This window comes from Lytechinus pictus, chromosome 13 (genome assembly GCF_037042905.1).
Source record: "Lytechinus pictus isolate F3 Inbred chromosome 13, Lp3.0, whole genome shotgun sequence".
Classification (NCBI taxonomy): Eukaryota; Metazoa; Echinodermata; class Echinoidea; order Temnopleuroida; family Toxopneustidae; genus Lytechinus; species Lytechinus pictus.
In genome coordinates, this window is record NC_087257.1 from 21,277,356 (window position 1) to 21,293,455 (window position 16,100).

The window sequence follows — 16,100 nt, forward strand, 5'->3', positions numbered from 1 at the left end:
CTTCGTCCACTCACCATTTCGTCTAATAACCAGTTGGTCCAATAGCCATTAGTCCATATACCATTTGGTCTATACTAAGTGTTAACTGGGCAAAATTAATGAAATGAAATGATTATTAGACCAACTGGTTATGAGACGAAATGGTCATTGACGAACTGGTGATTAGACGAAGTGATGATTGGACCAAATGGTTATTGGACCAAATGGCTGTTAGACGAAATGTTGATGGACGGAATGATATTAGACTAAATGAGGGTAGACCATGTGGTGAGTGGACAAGTGGGCAGTGGACAAATTGGAAATTTACCAATGTTTAACACCTCTTCCTTTCCTTTATATAGCTAGGGACCACGTAACAGTTTTGAAAGAGGGAGGGGGGGGGGGTAGCCAAACGTTGGGCGTGCTATAAGGAATAACAGTCATGCAAACAATCACAATCAGATGCTTATTTTTCGGAGTTTGTTTTACACGAACGAAAAGAGGGAGCTGGAGCCCCCGTCCCGTGGTCTTTACTTTTCTTTTCTTTTTTTTCTTCTCCTCTCTTCTCCCCCCTTGTTCTTTGTGGAAAGGGCCTTACAGAAACCCCAACTTTTATTGTAAATGAGAGCTGGTATGACACTTTTGGGGGCCATGGACGTAGTTGATGTTATTTTTTTTACATTTCTGTTTTTGGGGACCTGTTCACTATTGCGTCGAAAATAAACCCCGAGATTCAGATTTCCTGTTCTACTTACAATCAAATGCATTAATTTGTCATTTTTCATGACCCATAACAATGGAAACAGGGCAAAAAAAAACACCCCATGTTGATAGTAAACTGTTTAGGCCTATGTGTTATTTTACTCATCTGTTCAAGTCAACGAACTTTATAGCAGAAATCGCAATACTTGGGGGTCTATCTCACGAAGCTTTGGTATAAGATTTTTTTATGAAGTGGATGCATGGTGTTCATGCCATTATACCACGCGACAGCAAAATCATGAGAATTAAGTTTGTGAACGGAAACTTTGAAAATAATTGAACCTGATAGCTTGTCATATATTAAAATAGAGGAAAAGTTTACAATAGAACTATCTTTCCATCAACGGTTTACAGATTCTTATGCATAATCAAACGTGTCAAAGAACTGCAGAAAAAAAAAACAATTGGAGAACCTGGGTATCGATCCCATTTCCTCTCGAATGCAAATCGAGCGCTCTACCATCTGAGCTAGTCCCCCTTCTTAAAACTGTGTTCAGACAATCTTGATTTAATTATTTAGTTGGTAAAGAAACTGTCACACCTGAATAACATCGTATTAGCATAATGGCTTATATCCCGACACATTTATGACAGGTCTTTTCATCATTTAAATTTCTTGGAATAAAAAAATAAGTAAGTTCTTGACATCAACGATATTGCCATATCTTAACAGCATAACATTATTCCTTGAAATGAAGAAATGAATTTTCATATTAAAAATAATTCTTGAGATATCTGGACAAATTGGATTAAATTGTAAAAGCGGCTTGCCATAGGCCTACATGCAATGTGTACGTCATGGGTGTCGATCGGTATTCTTGGTTGGGGGGGATGATTGACACAGATGTTCTTGTGGATGGGGATCTTTAAACATTACCCCCACTAAAATCACAAGTTAGGACATTTGGGAGTGGTTCACGGCATTGGGGGGGGGGGGGGGGGGTACCAGCAAAATTTTGGAGTCACTTAGTGCCAGTTGCCAGGTATACTGACCTAATATGGACATTTTAAGGACAGGGCCATTAAATGGATATGTATCTCACTGCTCAAATAATGCGAGCGCGAAGCGCGAGCTGAAAATTTTTGATATGCAGACCAAAAAAGGACATTATAAGCAAATTTTTGTAATCATGATACATACCTGTCTCGCTAAACAAACAATGCGAGCGCGAAGCGCGAGCTGAAATTTTTGTAAATATTTACCCCAAACAAGGACATGTAAAGGACTTTATTTTAGGAATCCATTAAGAGTATACATATCTCATCATAGTCATCTAATGCGAGTGCAAAGCGCTTGGTGATTTTGCTACATCTAAACACATGAAGCACTTTTTGTAGTCATTGTTATCATGATAATACGCATCTCACTCATCAAATATTGCGAGCGCGAAGCGTGAGCTGAAAATTTAGGATATTCAGACCTGAAGAGAGGCATTTTAAGGCCTGTTTGTAAGAATTCACTAAGACCATACGATACGTATTTCACTAAACAAATGATGCGATCGAAAATTGTTGATATTCAGATCAGAAAAAGGGACATTTTAAGGACTGATTTTTAGGAATTCATGAAGAGCAGTCATATCTCACCAATCTACTAGTGCGAACGTAAGCACGGACAGGAAATGTTTTCTATTAATACCTTAAAATGGGACAATCACTTTAAGTAGTCATGAAAAAGAACCATATGTCACTACATAAAACAATAATAGGTCGAAGTGCGAGGAAATATATTTGGTGTATATTGACTTAAAAACGTTAAACAGACAATGCGAGTACCGGGAACAATGAAGAAATCTAGACCTGAGCAAAATAAAGTTATGAAAAAATGTTTCTTATGTATTATAACATAACATTATTATAATATAACATTATAATGAACAATAATTTCTTCATTCCCACTACGTTTCTCTTCCTTTCTCCTCTTCCCCGTTTTTTTGTTTGCCAGCCGATTGGGGGGCACGTGCCCCCATGCCCCCCCCCCCGTAGTTACGCCACTGTGTTTTTGGAAATTCTTTCATTATTGCAGTGTACTGTACTTATAATTTTTTTTTGAAAATTCAATTTGTGTTACAAGTAAGCCTATTCTAAACTCATACGAAAGAAAAAATGACAAAAATTGTCTGGACCATGTACAAAGTGACCTGTTTATTGGACATGATGTATACAACTTCTCTCTTAAATCTAACCCGACTGGCGATATCTTTTTTCTTCTTAATGCATGATGATAAAATGCAGATTCGGACAAATTAAGACTAGCACAAATTACAAACTGTGTGGCTTCTCGTGCGCAATCGGGCTTACCGCCATTCCTTAGACGATTTTAACCCTGGATTTTAACATGTTTTAAATGCTTTATAAGTGCATAAAGCAAAAACAAACATAAAAACAATCAAAACTCAACTGTCATGTTATGATATTTCTCCAACATTTTCTTGAACCATCAGTGTGTAATATCAGCTAATATATGTGTTAAAATGAAATTTACGTACCGCATGAGTGTGCTCATATAGAATGCAAAACTGTCATCCCTTTCCAAACTCAAAAGAGATTTCTTTTTGCCAAAATAAGAAAGAGCCAATCAAGTTTAGTTGTTCAAGTCCATAACAATAACAAGAATAACATGGGGGAAAAAATCCGATGTTCATATCCGAAGATACGCTTTAGAGAGAAATGAATGATTATTCTTTCTGAAACCATTAATTGATTTCACTTATTAAAAATTGTAAAAATATGATCATATTACCACTGGTGGGATGGAACACCCTATCAACAAAAGTTGTTTTTCGTCGGGGTCCTTTTATGTCATGTGTTAAAAAATATCATATACGTAAACATTTCATTCTTTTTCATCCTGAACCTCCACCCATCTGTTTAAAAGTCCTGGAAAAGAACGTTTTTATTTAATAACAATATACACAAATTGCGAGGGAAACAAACTGATTGATGGCATACTATAATCATCACTATAATCATCATGATCAAACCTTTACATTTTTCATCATCGTTATTATAAATTTTCTACCCTAAATTATTGGGGGGATGATAATACAGGCCATCCCCCCACTTGAAATATTGGGGGGGGGGGATATATCCCCCCATCCCCCCGTGATCGACACCCATGGTGTACGTTGGCATACCTCGGGATTTGTCATCCGTGTTTGAAAGACATGCCTGAGCGATTTAGTCCTTTTCGATCTACATCGAGCCAATCATGGAGCAATTTAATGTTTAGGCATTTGAATAATAGTCCCTTTCACACCTGAACGCGTTGGTCCTGTAACGGTCTTGTGCAGGCTTCTGCATAAAATTAAAGTCCTAAATGATTTGAAAATCGTCTTTTCTCAGTGATGTCTGATTTTACGAATTATCACATCGTCTTTTGCATTGAATAGAATAAAACAAATATTAGCTTGAGGACCTGGGCATCGATCTCAGTACCTCTCGCTTATAAGCGAGCGCTCTACCACCGCTCTACATCATGTGGGAGAGATGATCAGATGACAAGATCTCGGATCCGAGATCTTGTCAACTGATCATCTCTCTTTATACTGTACTTTACTTATTTTTGAAATGTCTATTGTTACAACTGGAAATGATTTTTTATGTATGAATATTATGTACTTTAACAGGCGGACATCGATTAAAAACTGCCTTGCCGAAAGCTTCCTTTTATTCCTTTATAAATATGTTGAAAAACAAAATACAAATTATTATGAAATAAGGTCTTTTACATTCAAAGTTATTATGGCATTTCAAATACGTCTTTAAGTTTCCAGTGTTAACGACTCCACCGCCGCCGTTGGCAAGTGCGGAAATCTCTCCCCAAAGTACCCCCTAATTTTCCAGCCCCTGGTCCCCCCCCGGACCAGGGGCTGGAAAATTTGACAAGTAAAATAAAGGAAAAGTTATAACCCCAAATGTAAGGCCGTTTCTACCAAAATAAATTTGACAAGCAAAAATAAAGTTATCACTCCAAATTCAAGGCCGTTTCTTCCAAAATGCACGTATTACTTTGATTTTGAATGATGTATTTCTTTCCATCATAAAATACCAAAAAATAGTAGGGGGCATTTGATGTTGTGTCCCCCCTACTATTTTAGGTAGGGGGACGCGTCCCCCTGTCCCTCCTGGGATTTCCGCCCATGGCCATTGGGGAAAAGGGTGCATTTGTCTTGTTTCTGATATATATCGGGAAATTATTTTGTGCTCGTAACAACTGCCAATTATTGATGCCTGAATATGGTTAAATGACAAAACGGCTTGCAATAAATCTACGTCGGCATATCGTGGCAAAGTCGTTCAGGTGTGATAGATTCTTTACCAACTAAATCACTTCATATAAATCAAGACTGTCTTCAGAGTTCTTTAAGAAGGGGGACTAGCTCAAGTGGTAGAGCGCTCGATTTGCATTCGAGAAGTACTGGGATCGATACCCAGGTTCTCCAACTAATTTTTTTAGTTCAGTTCTAAAGAACATGTGGCATGCGTTAATGAAAACATAGCTATCCAGGCCTCACCACAGGAGACGTCGTAAAGCCACCACACACCTTAAGAGTGGTCCACGATCCGACTTTAGAACAAAATCACATTTTGCTCTTTTTCTGAAAATATGAGTGAAAAGTATCTCTTTATTTGAGGTTCAAACTTAGCTGTAGGAATAATAATATAAAAATTGTGGATGATTGAAGCATCTATTTGGGAGTAAAGGCCAAATTGGTTTCAAATCGTAGCCAATCGTACGATATCATTGTTATGACGTCATTACGACTCGAAATTCTATTCGCTTTTATTTTATAAGGATTGTAGCATAGTCACAAATTTTAACATAAGTATTAGTATGATAATTAAAAACTTTACACAGTGAGACGTTCAATGTCTCAATATAAAATCTAAATTCTATTACTTTTTATTCCAAAATCGGGTCGCAGACCACTCTTAATGTGTGCGAGGGCCTTTAGTTTAGGAGCCAGAAGGGTGAGCCTAGCTGAAAAGGTTACCAATTTTCATCTTCATAGCAATATTGCGAAATACCTCAGTCACATTTGCTTCACGGCGGCCATACGGCGAGTCGAAAACAGCCGTTTTATTCATTTTTATTCAAACCACTTAATAAAATGTTTAAACGGCACCTGTTTCCAACTCGCAGTACGGCCGCCGTAGACCAAATGTGAATGAGGTATTAGTCAGGGAGTATTAGTCATAGGGGCGAAGGGCCTTGCCCCCTCCCCGCTACCAAAAGAAAAAAGGAGAGAAAGAGAGAGGGAAAGATGGGGAAGGAAAAGAAGAAAAAGAGAGAGAGGAAGGGGGAGAAGAGAAGAAAAACAGAGAGAGAGGAAGAGGGGAAGAAAAGAAGAAAAAAGAGAGGAAGAGAAGAAAAAAGGAGAGAGGAAGAGGGGTGAAGAAGAGAAGAAGATAGAGGGAGAGAGAGAGAGGGAGAGAGAGAGAGAGAGGGGGGAAATAACTAATAAATAAGCGGGAAGTGCCAAATGGATGTTTCGCGGGCGGGCGCCGATTAATGTTCGAATTAGGGAGCGCAAAATTGATGACCGAACCAAGGGGGGGGGGGCGCCAAATCAATGTTCGGACTAGGGACGTCAAATTGATGTTCAAACTAGGGGGCGCCAAGTTGATGTTCGAACTAATTATGGAACAAGCCAAAGGGAGGGGCGCCGAATTGATCTGATGGCCACGGTAAATAATATATCTGTAAAGCGCTTAGAGACGTTGTTTTGATGTGTTAAGCGATGTATAAAAATTGACTATTATTATTGATGTTCGGGGCGCCGAATTGACGTTCGAACCAGGGGGCACTGGATTAATGTTTGAACTATGGGAGCGCCGAAATTGATGTTCGAACTAGGGGGCACTGAATCGATGTTCGAACTAGGAGGCGCCAATTTGATGTTTGAACTTGAGGACGCCGAATTGATGTTCGAACGAGGAAGCGCCAAACTGACGTTTGACCTTCTCAGCGCCAATTTGATGTTTAAACGGAGCGCCTAATTCAGCGCCAAATAATTGTTCATGATTATAAACAACTGCTCAGAATATTAGATTTCATATCAAATAAATTATAAAGAAAAAATAGGTCGCGTTATTTCTTTCTGACCTATCTTGATATCTTGTGTGTAAGAACAAACCTAAATTGTTGTTAAAACTTTCGAAAGGAATGCCCCCTAAAATCAGCTTTTGAGGCCAATCGGGGAAAATGTGAATGAAAATATTTTTTCTGCCAACTCCCCCCCCCCCCTCATTGGCAAAGGCTGGATCGGCCCCTGAGTAAGGATTTTTAACTTGCACATATGCACTCAGTGCATTTGCATTTTATTATTAGATGTGTATTCTGTTCATTATAATGTTTGCCTGCATGGCGGGTAGGGAGGAGACGCCATTTTTCTAAAAGTACACAGGAGTGCCAAAATCAGGTCAAATTTGACCCCTCCCTACAAAATTCTGGATCCGCGCCTGGCCACGGCAGTGAAGTGATACGATATTTAACTAATTCTCACAACTTATTTTATCATATAATTTGTACAGGGGCCGCGGAACGGTTTTCAAAGGGGGGCTGACCATGCAAAAAGTCACAACAATATGGTCTTTTATAAGTTTTTGTTCACGGTTTTGAAAAATAGTAGGGGGATGAATTCCAATTTGTTAGGTACTCATTCTCAGGAAATTGGCTCATCTATCTTTCCAACAAAACATCTACTACCCAACTTTTAACCTTTCAAGCAAAATCTCAAAGGTTAGATCACGTTATGAATGAATATTTTACTATTTTGGGCTAAAAAAAAAACACTTAAAAGCTGCAAAACAATCATGAGCCAAAGGTTAATACAAAATACCATTATAATCTATCAAAATCTTCCTCTTAAATCTTAAAAAAATAATGTTGAAAATAACCAAATTTGGGACTCGAGTCACTCGAGAGTCATCCCCCAAGAAAAAAAAAACACCTCTCTGGATTTATTTATCAATAAATGTTTTTATTATTATGTTTACATGGCAGAGCCATAATGAGGATATAGAGACATTTAGGTGCAAAAGAAAACTCAAGATTCTCAGAAGCCTACTGGAACTTATTTTTGGAAGCTCCTCCAGATGCCTTCTTATATTGTTTATAAGGCAATTATTAGATCGCTAATGGATTGTGGTTTAAGGCATATAGTGCATCCCCAATAATAAAATCATAATCAGACATGTTAGATGCAATTTAATATCAATCTCAAAGGACTTGTGCTGGAGGGCTCCCTCTTACTTCACTTGAGGCCGAAAAGCATGACTAACTGGGCGTTGTGGCGTGCGCCTGGAATCCAAGCTGTGGGGAAGTTACAAATTGATGCAGAGGTTCGAGGTTCGAGCCCTGGTCACGTCTTTCGGATGGTGACGTTAAAGGTCGGTCCCAGACGTAAATAATCATATCTGATTGATACACGTCTGACAAAACTCAAATACACACACACACACACACACATGACGAGTGAACTCGGGGAAATGCCTCTCGACCTCACACTCTAAAAAAAAGGTTTACCCAATATTGGATAAAATGGGAACATGCATGTTGGTTGGGTAAATAGAAGAAAGATACCAAATATTTTGTAAATTTTACGCAATGTTGCGTTTAAATTTACCCTTAAAACATGCATTTTGCCAAATATGAGGTTCAAAAAAATACCCAGCAAACATGTATGTTCCCTTTCCACCCATTTTTTCCCTATCTTTTGGGGTGAATATCCGGATTTTTTTCGGGTTGTTTTTTTAATGATTTTGTTTTTTGCTTGTCAAATTTTCATTCAACTCGACCCCCCCCCCCTTCAAAAAACGCTATACTGCTCAGTGTGGCAGAAATAAAGCACCTACAGATAAGTTCAGGAAAAAGACCGAAATACATGAAGACCATCCAATTTTTAATCATATAAAATCTTGCTGACAACTCGATTTATCCAAATCCGAAAACAACTATAAACCTTGCGGAATCCTACTAGTTTATACATTTTTCCTCCATGGCTTTTCGAACACCCAAAGGTATAAAAAGATATCCTTATTATATATACATATTTGAAATATCTAGGTTTAGACATAAATTTTGAATGGATCCCGAGTCACTATGATGGTCTAGTGGAAACGAAATAGCGGACACGAAAGCCAAAAAGACGTTGCACAAAAAAACTTTAACCATATGTATCGTCTTAAGTCCCTTTTCGATCAGGCTAGAACGTATATATATATCAAAAATTTCTGCTCGCACTTTGGCTCGCAGTAATTACATACGCATCTTGCTCAGGATCACAAACATTGCCCAGAATGTTCAACTTTCAGGACAAAATACATGGAAAAAAATAGCTCGCGCTTCGCGCTCTCTTTATTTATATAGGGCTAATGAGATTGCTTATATATGTTGTTTTATAAGAATATAGCTAAGAAGTGAGTGTTTGGACTTCCCCTTAAAGGAACAACCATCCGGCACACATCTATCTGAATTTATTTTTATGAATGACGGGTCAGGATGAACTCTCAGCTCTCTCGATTATCTGTCATTTGGCTTACCATAGACCTCACCGTATTTATGAAAAGCGTGTTCGTCTTTAAATCGTTGGGAAATTAGCATCTTCATGTTTTTTCCTGGATTTTAGCATTTCATGTTTATTTGGGTATGTGGTACTTATAAATTCCTTAAGTTATAATTTATGATTTCAAACAGTGTTCGTATCTTTGTGTAAAAAGTTGTTATACTGGTTGTTTTATAAATTGTTTTCGGCAAAAAGAATACTCGTCTCGGCCTCAGCACATCCATGACCATGGCATGACATCGGACATGCCGACCGGAGGCGCGGCTCGATAGGCACGCCTCGCCTGGCCCAACCACGGACCGGCCCGGGCCGCGAATATTTTTTCCCTACATAGAAACGCTTTGGCACATGAATTATCCATAAGTTGAGCTAAAAAACTGAAGAGCGCAGGCGCAATAGTTCTATAGCTTCACAAATTTGTACATGAACGAATGGACGCACGAGCACACTCTTGAGTCATGACTCATGTACATAAATTAATTAATAATGGAATCCATCATCACTCAGACCATCTCCCCGCTTTCTCATGATGATCAAGTTTCGATTTCTTCCCCTCTCTCTTGCAATCTCTCTCCCTTCCTCTCTCTTAGCACACTCTCTCGAATGAATTGACTCGCATAATGTCCTCGCGATCGCCCCCCCCCCCCCATCTAAATCTCTTCACGTCCTAGACCAAAAGCTTCAGTCTCTGTATTTTGGTTGTTCCGCTGAACTGCGTTGGCTCACTCACCAATACATATTTAGTCATAGACTGAAGAGCTTGGAGGCCCGTACGTAGAGACAACGTATTAGCAGTAACGTTAGATCTAACATTCGGCGGAAACCCAATTTTCTGATCGTTTTTTTGTACATAAAATGTCACATTATGAAAAAGAAATCACATCCATATTTACGAAAAAATGTTTAAAATTCAGAAATATCGTACATTAGACCGCAGTTACCGCTAATTCCTTTCAAATGATGATCAAAACATCGTCATCTTCAATCCTTTCGTTGGTCAACGTAAGTTGCCATCTTTGATGATGTCATCATCCTTACAGACGTATTTACCAATACCAGTCGCTATATATCGCGATTTGTGCCGCTGCTTTGCGCTTGTACATGTGCGTGCGTTCGGAACTTGTCGCTCGCATTGATTGGCCAGGAGCTTTGAGCTATATGAGGTTCACCAAACTTCTACACAGAATTTTGAAATTTTGCCTAGAACAATTTTTATGCTAATTTATGCGAAATTAATTTATTCATATTTTTAAAAATTCACATAAAATGCTTTTTCTTCTTTAATTGTTGACCGATTTTGATTTTTTTTTCTGGTAGAACTTCATGAGGTTCACCAAACTTCTACACAGAATTTTGACATTTTCAGTAGAAAATTATTTATGCTAATTTATGCAAAATTTATTCATAAATCACAAAAAATGCCTCTTCAATATTTGTTGACAGATTTTGATTTTTTTCTTCCATCTGGTAGAGCTGCATGAGGTACACCAAACTTGTACACAAAATTTTGAAATTTTGTCTGGAAAATTATTTATGCTAATTTATGCAAAATTTATTCATAAATCACAAAAAATGTTTTTTCTTCATTTGTTGATCAATTTCAATTTTGTTTGCTTTATATGATAGCTCGAGGTGGTGATACAAAATTTCAACACAGAATTTTGAAATTCATTAAATATGCTAATTTATTCATATATTTTCAAAACTCACAAAAATTACTTATTTATTTGTTGATTGATTTTGATTATTTTTGTTCCATCTGAGAGCTACATGAGGTTCAGCAAGGTTCTACACAGACAGGGTGCGACATAAGCGCTTGCCCGATTGCCCGGGGCAAGTAAAAGATTGAGTCGGGCAAATGTTTGGAAGCAAAGACAAAAACTGCTTGCCCGAATCGGGCAAGCAAAATTCTCCTATGGAAATTATATTTTAGAAAGATTCCCCATGTTTGACCATCAATATATAGAAAAGAAAAAGAGACCAAAAAAAGCAATATCATTAATTTCTTCTTTCAAAAAAGTTTATAATTCGAATTGCAAAATTTGCGCCACACAAAATCGTAGAGCATACCTAGCTAGCTAGCGCCTAGTCCACGCAGCCGATGCATGTACTAAAGTTTCTATGCGGGTGCTGCACGAACGAAGTTTGCTCTGGAAGAAATCCTACAGAACTGTCAAAATTCACATTTCTCACCAATGAAAATTCTTGTAATGTCCATATTTCCAAAAATTGGGGTAGCTCTGTCATTTGTAAGCAGTAAAAGGAAAAATTTTCACTTCTGTTATGCCTCAAAAAAGATCGGGTTTCGAATGATCGTCAGTATCGCACACACTGAAATACATTGTTTGACAGTCCCACATATGCATTTGTGTGTATGTTGATAAACGTGGTTTCTTTCGTAACTATTTTTTTTTGGCCAAGGAAATTGATAAATTTTCTTCTTTATTTATGACTGGATAGTTTGAGCTTTCTTCCTCTCTATTTTCTTTCTTTCTGCCTATCTTTCCTTCTTTTGAATCTCTCTTTATTTCTTTACATTTCCTTCCTTCTTTTGTTCATTTTTTCTGTTACTATAGTATATAAGCTGTCTTTCTTTTTGTCATTCTTTTCTTTCTATCTTTTTTTCTTTCTTCCTTCCATCCAACCTTTGTTTACCTCTTTCTTTAATCCTTCCTTCTTTTTCCCCTTCCTTCCATTCTTTCTTACTGTCTTCCTTCCGTCCATCCATTCTTTACCTTTTCTTCCTGTCTTTTTTTCTTCCTTACTTTCTTCATCCCTTTGTTTTCTTTCTTCATTTCTTTCCTTCATTCCTTCCTTTCTTTTTGTCTTTCATTCTGTCTTTCTCCTTCCTTCCTTCCTTTCTTTCCTTCTTTATTTCTGTCTTTCGTTCTTTTGATCTTTCTTTTTTCCATCCATCCTTTCTTTTCTTCCTTATTTTTTCTTTCTGCCTTCCTTCATCTCTTTCCTTCATTCCTTCCTTCATTTCTTTCTGTCTTTCGTTGCATCTTTCTTTTCTTTTTTTCTTCTTTTTCCTTTCTTCCATCTATCCTTATACCTTTTCTTTCTTCCTATCTTCCTTCTTTCCTTTCTCTCATTTTCTTTCTTTCTCTTTTCCTTCCTTCCATCAATCCTTTACCTTTTCTTTTTCTCTTTTCTTTCTTTCTTTTTACCTTTTTTCTTTCTTTTTCTTTTTTTATTCGTTCCTTGCTTTCCTTCCTTTCTCTTCCCCTCAGTTTTTTTGCTATTTTTTTTCTTTCCTTCCTTCTTTCTTTCTTTCTTCCCTTCTTTCTTTCTGATTTTCTTTTATTTTGTCTTTTGTTCTTTTGATTTTTCTTTTTTTTCCATCCATCCTTCCTTTTCTTATTTTTTCTTTCTGCCTTCCTTTATCTCTTTCCTTCATTCTTTCCTTCATTTTTTTCTGTCTTTCGTAGTATCTTTCTTTTCTTTTTTTCCTTCCATCTATCCTTATACCTTTTCTTTCTTCCTATCTTCCTTCTTTCATTTCTCTCGTTTTCTTTCTTTCCCTTTTCCTTCCTTTCTGTTTACCTTTTTTCTTTCTTGTTTTCCTTTTATTCATTCCTTTCTTTCCTTTCTTTCTCTTCCTCTCATTTTTTTATATATTTTTTTTCTTTCTTTCGTTTTTCTTTCCTTCCTCCTTTCCCTTCTTTCTTCCTTTCTTTCTTTCTTTCTTTCCATCTTTCTCTTCCCCGCAGCCATTCTCTCTCTCTCTTTATTACTTTTTTTTCTTTCTTCCTTCATTTCTTCATCCTTTCTGTCTTTCTTCTTACTTTTTTTTCTTTCATTCTCTCCCCCTCTCTTCATTTTTTTTTCTCTGGTTATTTTCAGTGATTTCCCCTTTTTTTATTGTGTGTCCTAGTCCCCTCCAAAATATATGGAAAATATATGAGATTAGGAAATTAATTAAAGAGCATATTTACCATTTATTTTGTCATGATGTTCAAGATAATAATCATTTAAAAAAAAGAAATACAACTACAAGGTACATCAGTAGTCATGTTGAAAAATGTATTTTTAAAGCCGTCAATGGTATGGTATGTAAAACTATAAGGCTATAACTTGTTTTGAAGCAATAAAACTTTGTTTTGAAGCATTTTTTCGGGCAAGTATTTTCTAATTATTTGAAAATTTACTTGCCCAACTGGGCAAGTGCTTCAAAAAAGTTATGTAGCACCCTGACAGAGTTAAGAAATTTTTACTAGAAAGTTATTTATGCTTAATTTAAATATGAAATTTATTCATAGATCACAAAAAACGCTTCTATGTCATTTCTTCATCAATTTAAATTCTATATTATCAATTTATGTCACCAATATAATTCACTACAGTGTCAACTGGGCTGAAATTAAAATTGTTTTAAATTTCGTTGCGAGATGCCGGATGAGCTCCACATCATTGATGTGCTAGTTTAGACCTCAATACCAACAAATTTGGCGCTCGATCTCATTAGGCTTATTAGAATAATAGATAATATGAATTTTTCATGAATTCCGTATAATTAAATCATCCCTTTTTTCAGAATGGAATATGGACAAGTTTCATCTCACGCTTAGGAAGAGGAATAGGAAGACAGTCATGATGACGTACAAAATGTCCTTAGATTGTTCCGGTCCTTGGTCAAAATGATGACAAAAAAAATATCAGCTCTTGCTTCGCACTCGCCTCATTTATTAGCTGCAAATGCGATCCATATTAACTTCTCAATTATTCTTCCTACGCGGTGCTTGAAATAGTGCATAAATTGCCCCTTTTTCAGTTAGGAATGTCAAATATTTTGCATTATTGTTTTTTATGATGAAAAAATGTATTCAGAAAGCCTATACTCTAGGTCTAAATATAAAACATGCGCATGTTATATTTATAACAGCGACCTTATCCCGACACTGCTACTCGATCAAACTCCCTGTAGATTAGCAATGAGAGGAAGATTGGAAACAAGGGAAAGGGATAAGAGAAAGAAATTAACATTTATATTCTCAAAATATCAATGCATGGGGTTATATAAATTACTTTTAAGTGCATTAGTTGCCTTTGAAAGGGCCTGTTTTTTTTTTTATTTAGCATCTTTTTGATCGAAACCAAAATTTATAATCATTATTTTCCCCAACCTTCACAGTGTTATTTTGATTTTGATATCTAAGATAAATTATATTCAACATAAAACACGTTTTGTTAGCAATTTTTTCTTAATACTTTTATGTTCTCTCTCTAATCCCCTTTAATTCATCTTTTCGACTGGACATGTTGGCTCAGTGGCTCGATCGAGTCATACCAGACATATAAATGGGACCTTCTGCTATCTTTTCCGACACTAGCTCTCCTTTTTTCTGTTCTTTTTATGATTTTCTTCAGTTTCCCTTAATCGAGGAATGGGCAAGGACTCCTGGGCCCCCTTGATCTGCCCCTTAACACACCCACCGCATATCCCCTCCCTCTTTCTCTCTCCCTCACACACACACACACCCACACCCTCAATCACATACATCCTCTCATGCTGATACCATGAAGGTATAATTTCATGCTCATATCATATTCAAGATCAACTAAAAAAAGTATAGTATATATAGTAAAGACATTTTTCTGTAAAAAAAACCTTTATTGAAAGGCTTTTAGAAAATACTGTGGTACAGGTTTAGGTCCACACTATCTTAAATGCATATATTCAAAGTAGATTTCCTTGATATTGGAATTATGCACAATCTACACCTTTTCACCAAGACAAAACCAATTGTATTTTCTATACATTTCACCCCTGTATATATTGTAGAATATGGACATTTCAAACAAAATGTTGCAAGTAACAAGTGATTTTATATGATAAATTAAAACATAATTATTTCAATATTGGGTATCATGAACATCCCATATGTTAAGGTTTCTAATGTCTAAAATTTCCATGATTATCAATGTTAATCTAAAGGATGATAATAAAATAAATTGATATTGCACACATTCTTACAAAAATGTGTTCACTTGGTTAATTGCACTGTGATAAATTAAGACTATCATGATTATTCATACATTATAAACGGGTGTCTAAAATCAAGGCTTTGTTGTGGGGAAATATTTACAAATAATTCATGCCTTGTTAGGTATAGGAATATAAAATGGTGAAAACCATGTATCAACATATCAAACAAATGCTCAATATTAACAGCTTATGCTAAACCATGTAAAACCTTATTTAAAAAAAATAAAAGGACAATATCTGTCATCCTGAATTTGTCATAGTATATTACATTTATGGTAGCCATTTATACAAAATGAAAACCATGTTGGGAACAAATGGTAATAATTTGCTATGCTTTTCATCTTATTAAAGACTCTTAGATTTCTGGACTAGAAAATCTCACAGATCTCACATGGGAAATATGACAGATCCACCACAGCATCCTCTAAAACATTGCATTTTCCTGTGTTTTCTGGGTATTTCAAATAAACAGTGCTAATGTAATAAAAAGCTGATTAGCTTATTAGGGCCAATACTACTATGGTATGTTATTTAAATCATTGACACTCCTACATGAAGGCATTTCTAGATCTGTTGAATGGTCAGAGTGGACAAATAGACTGTAAACATAATAATGCAAACAAGTTTGGTGCAATCAACAAATTTCAAGGCCATGCAAATTGCATTCAGCAGAAACCATATACTGTACATGTATCTGAACATGGACCTAGTATGATCTGAACTAAGTTTACTTTTTAACTACATTAATGACCCTTCAACACTGCAATTTTTTAACCGTTCACTTTTCCAGATGAGTATAT

At 36.3% G+C, this 16,100-nt stretch overlaps 2 non-coding genes across 2 annotated transcripts; one reads left to right on the top strand and one right to left on the bottom strand.

Annotated features, from left to right (window-relative positions):
- Positions 1–1,146: 1,146 nt before the first annotated feature.
- On the bottom strand, positions 1,147–1,219 carry TRNAA-UGC (transfer RNA alanine (anticodon UGC)). Its single transcript has one exon. It is a non-coding gene; the product is annotated as a tRNA-Ala (tRNA).
- A 3,894-nt stretch (positions 1,220–5,113) lies between these two features.
- Positions 5,114–5,186, top strand: TRNAA-UGC (transfer RNA alanine (anticodon UGC)). The gene has a single exon. It is a non-coding gene; the product is annotated as a tRNA-Ala (tRNA).
- Positions 5,187–16,100: the final 10,914 nt, after the last annotated feature.